Source organism: Phascolarctos cinereus, unplaced genomic scaffold, assembly GCF_003287225.1.
Source record: "Phascolarctos cinereus isolate Bilbo 61053 unplaced genomic scaffold, phaCin_HiC Scaffold_5;HRSCAF=322, whole genome shotgun sequence".
NCBI classification, from domain to species: Eukaryota; Metazoa; Chordata; class Mammalia; order Diprotodontia; family Phascolarctidae; genus Phascolarctos; species Phascolarctos cinereus.
In genome coordinates, this window is record NW_027555958.1 from 308,720,437 (window position 1) to 308,725,700 (window position 5,264).

Consider the following 5,264-nt stretch of genomic DNA (forward strand, 5'->3'; position numbering starts at 1 on the left):
CTAACTTGAAGCACCAACCTAACTGTGAAGGCCCTATTATGATGGATATGAAGAGTGATATCACATACAGTAGGTGGGACAGTGATGACACACTCATAAGTATGACATATAGTCCATGGTAACTTTAAATCAAAAGCAGAGTATAGAGGGAGGTAAAAGAAAATCAGGATTTTGCCTAGCCCCAACCCAGCTGAGTTCTTCACCTTTGGACAAAGTGAAGGCCATATGCATTCTTGATTCTGTCATGATGAACATGATCCAACAGATATTCAACTGGGATGCACTATTCACGCTTTCGTACTTTACACCCAATTCACAGAGGCACCTGAAGAAGGTCTATGCCAGTTTTTCCTTCTGTATGATTGTGGCAGCTGCAGGAGCCTACCTCCACATCTTTATCCATTTCATTCAACCTTACTTGCTCTTAGCCTTGGGTTCCTTAGGACTGATAACATGGCTATCATGAAACTGAAAATAAGAGATTAGTTGCTGTGTTTGTATTTGCCTTTCTTAAATGGTCTGGGCTCTGTCCTAGATTTATGCATTACCACGAATCCAAACATTATTCCCACCTCTTTGCTTGGCACTGCAACGATCTTTGGCTCTTTTACCTTGAGTTTAGTCTATGCTAAGCATCACAGCTATCTGTTCCTTGGGGGCATCTTGATTTCTGCCATGAGCCTGACTCTTGTCACCTCTTTGAGGAATCTCTTATCTGGATCTCATTTGCTCTTCCAGGTGAACCTGTATGTGGGACTGGCAGTTATTTGTGGCTTTATCCTTTTTGATACTCAGTTCATAATAAAAAAAATATGAGAAAGGAGACAAGGATTATATCTGGCACTGTGTTGACCTCTTCCTGTATTTTACCACTTTCTTCTGGAGATTTTTGGTGATCTTGGCAATGAATGAAAAGAATAAGATGAAATAAAAGGAACAAACCCACCATCCAGCTTTTCTGTCTTTTGGCTCCCATTTCTACACCCCTCATTTTCTCTGTGTACACATTATAGGGGGCATATTCCATGTTAATGAAAAACATCAGAGATGATTTTGCACTTCATATTTTTATCTAAGGTTGTTGTTTCAATAAAAAAAAAGTGATTAACACCTTCCACTTTGTAGTTTTCCTTTATGTTTCCTGGAGTTCTACATCTGGTTCTTTCCTTCTCTGTACATACCCTTGTCATTTTCCTTTTTTAAGCCATTAGCCCCTAGTGATGAGGAGGAAACTGGAACCAAAGCAAAAGGAACAAATTCTAGGAACCAGATCTTCTTGGCTATACTTTCCAAGTGGATTCAAAGATTGATTGTTTTGTTTTGTTTTCTTTTTTTTCTTTCTAAAGCTCATCTCTTCTCCTTTAGCTTTGTTTTCATTTGGCTAGTTACCATGAGTGTGAATATGAAGCTACAGAGAAGGGTATATCTTACTGGGTTGGTTGGGAGCATTATAACTAAAGCAGTTAGTAACAGTTTATGTGGCAGTCTGTAATAGTTTGGTGATAGGGGCAGTGGATGGCATTGCACTTAGGATTAGGAAGATCTGAATTTGAATCGTGCCTCAAATCCTTACTACCAATGTGACCTTGAGTATCTGATCACTTAGCCTCATGCAATCTCAATTTCCTCATTTATAAAAAGGAGGATAACAATAGCATTCAGAGTTGTATGAGGTTCAAATGAGACAGCACATGGAAGGCACTTTATATACTGTAAAATTCTATATAAATACTAGTGATGATGATGGTAGCCTAGCACAAGGAAAGTGCTTACTAAGTCCTTGTTGACTTACATTTAGAACATAGAGTCCTACCACTTGGGTGCAGTCATATCTGGAGAGGGGGTACCTGATGTCCCCAAAGAGTGCAGCCTGGCTGGACCTCATCACGTTAGGGAAGAAGTAGGTCTTAAGAGAGAAGTGTGCATCATGGTGATAAGACATTTTGGCAGGCCATAAGTCAAATAGTTGGACAGGTTGGCAGTGAAAGGTAGTAAAAAACTAAAAGGTGAAGTGTAAACATAGTGGCTGCTACAGAGAGGAAGTGGGTGTATCCCTCATACACTGGGACACCTCTACCTGTTCTCTACTCCCCAGATATGGACAACATTGGGCAAAGCCCAGTGCTAGTCAGGAATCTGGCTAGAGGCCTCCATGATGAGTGGAAATTGCTGAAAGTTCTATACATACAGCACCTGAATTATCTAGCCCCATCTCAATTTAATCAACTTCCCAAAGCACCTACAAACAATCTAGAGCTAGAGAAGCTGAGTTTAAATCCTGTTTTGGATGCTTTCTTACCCGTACAATCTTGGGTAAGTAACTTTACCTATTGAGCCTCAGTTTCCTTATCTTTAAAATGGGAAGTTGTTACCAAGATGGTCTCTCAAGTTCCTTTCAATATTAAACTTATTATTGCAATCTTTATAGGTTTTGCCTCTAGGTTGATATTATCAGTTTATTGCTGGTCTGACAGACACACCATCTTATCTCATCCTCAAAATAGAAACAAAAACAAAAACATTGTTGGTATGTGCCCTGTATGTGCCACAAGAATCTTAACTCTGCCCCTGGAAAAATCCTCCCATTTTCCCTTATCCAACCCCTGTTCAAGGAACTGTATTGCTTTAGATAGAATAGCAGATTTAAAGCTAAATACTCATCTAGTATAAGACCTTTGATCATGAAGTAGTTTCAATATATAGATTCTTGGGACAAGCATAATTCTTCTAATATGTAGAGTAAATGGGATAATATTGAATCCTTCTAAACTCTTCTGCACTTTTTCTTTTAGATCTGTCTACTTTGTAGTGTGACTCAGCTTTCCTTGTTCAGTGGGTGATTGCTGAGATATGGGTATCATAGAAATACACAAAGTATCTTGGAGAAAGAATGTGAAGGATAGATAGAAATGGTTATCCCTGTAAAATACTGCTTATTCTGTTAACATGTTAGGCTAACCTTGGACTATCTCTTTAAGGCTAGAGGGGAGCAAAATTATCTATGTTGGGAGAGGGGGACATGATGGTGATGGTTTATGGTGTATATCAGCCAGGCCTGTGTAAGAAATTTGGGCAAGGTCAGGGTAGTCACATATAGTAACACTAGCCTAGCATTAAACTCTGAGGTACAGAGGAAAACTGCTGAAACTCTCTGTCCCTGTGCCCTGCCTCAGAAAATCAGTGCCCTGGGACAAAGCCCTGGTCATCCTGTTCTACTTACAGCTCTGCCAAATATTGATCTAGCTCAGAGGTGGGGAACCTGCAGCCTCGAGGCCACAAGTGGCCCTCTAGGTCCTCAAGTGTGGTCCTTTGACTGAATCAAAACTTGGGGATTGATTCTTGAAGATTTGATTTAGTCAAAGGACTGCACTTGAGGATCTAGAGGGCCACATGTGGCTTTGAGGCCACAGGTTTCCCACCCCGATCTAGCTTATTGCTTTGAAGATCTCTGGATACCTGGACTAGAATGTTTCTTCCATGATGATTTTTATCTCTGATAAAAATCTGACTGTGTCTAATTGCCCCAAAGTCAAACTTTACCTACTGTGACTTCTAATTGAAATAAAGGAATTCCTTTCTTTTTTTTTTCTTTTCCTCTTTAGAAACAGTGCCAATAAATGACAAGGGTAAAAAAAAATACTTTTCAAGAAAAAGCTCTAACAGAAAAAGTGTTAATACAGTAATCACTGTAATTATCACTTCCTTTTCTAGTTCCTTGGTTTTCAGCTCAGGGTGTATTCTGCAACTTGCACTGTCAAGAGAAAGGTGGTTTGGATTTTTTTTATTAAATACACACACATTTGAATTCTAAATAGTGAAATTATGAAAGGAGACAGAGGAGGAAAAGGTAGGAGGGAGAGAGAGACAAAAATAGAGAGTGAGAGTGACAGAAACAAGGTTTGACAGCTACAGAGTGAGAGATCAAGAGCCTTTAATAATAGAAGTAGTAGTAGTAAACAACAACAGCAACAACAATAATAACAACAACAACAAGCCTGAAAAACCTCTTGGTCAGCTGCTGGCAGGGAGTATTAAGGGTTTTAGTTCCCCTCCTGATTTCTGTAAGATTTCCAGAGGTCAGTATGTAGAGAAAAAAGAATAAAATTCACCTAGAAGAACAATGAGACGATCTTAAGAGATTGTTTTTAAAATGGAAAAGAAGGAACATTGTTACTAAATCTCCAAGTAGGCTCTAAGAAAAGTAATTATCAAAACTATTTGGTACTATTAAAAACAGAAAAGTTGATTATTGGAACTTCAGTGTTTTTGTTGACTCTGCTCCTCCTTGTCAGATCTCACCTCAAAGATAATTATCCTGGACTGCTACTTGTCTTGATTATATTTTTGGACTTGTGTTTCCTCTACCTTAAAGCTTTCCTTTCCAGGACCTCAGTGAAGACTCCCTTCATTAGTCCAATTCTAGGTGAGACTTTTTAAATTTTTTTTTAGGCAATTGGGGTTAAATGACTTGCCCAGGGTCACACAGCTTGTAAGGGTCAAGTGCTTGGTCTGAGGCTGGATTTGAACTCAGGTCCTCCTGACTTCAAGGGCAATGCGCCACTGCGCCACCTAGCTGTCCCAACTTTAGGGAATTCAACAAGATGCTAATGTTCTCCCCACCAGCAAAAGCCTTTTAGTATGAAAAAATGCTTTAATTTTCTCAAAAGCACTTCAATATTTTTAAAAAGGAACCAAAATATTTAATATGAGCTAAAGCTATAAAGAGCCACATTAAAAAAATATATTTTTTAAAATGTTGATGCAAAAATGTATAGCAACAGAGGGCTGTAGAATAAAGTGGTTCTTACATGAGTCCATTCAAGGCAAAGTGAACAGACTTCCCATTCTCAAAGACTTTATTTATTTTTACTTTTATTTTTTATTTTATTTATTTCTTTTATTTTATTTAATTTATTTGCTAAAACAAATACCCCAAGATCAAACCCATTTCCCAAACCCCATACTTCAAGTTCTTACCAGTGTTACCATAATAGTTTATTTGTACCTTGTAATTCACTGCACCCAAAGGTACCCTCAGTTACCTGCTGCTATTTGCACTGAATGCTTTTGCACTCCCCTACCTTTGTCCTCCTTTCTCCATCCTCTCTTTCTTCTCTCTCCCCTCCCTTTCCCCTCTTTCCCCTCTTTTCTCTCTCCTTTCCCTCTATCTTCCCTCTCCCTTCCTACTCTACCTCCCTTTCCCCCTCTCCTCCTCCCTCTCCTTTTTACCTTCCTTCCATCTCTCCTAATAGCAAAAGCCAGAG

At 39.0% G+C, this 5,264-nt stretch overlaps 1 pseudogene; it reads left to right on the forward strand.

Moving 5' to 3' along the window:
• The first annotated feature begins 244 nt into the window (after positions 1-244).
• Positions 245-931, forward strand: LOC110203142 (bax inhibitor 1 pseudogene; annotated as a pseudogene).
• The last annotated feature ends 4,333 nt before the right edge of the window (positions 932-5,264 follow it).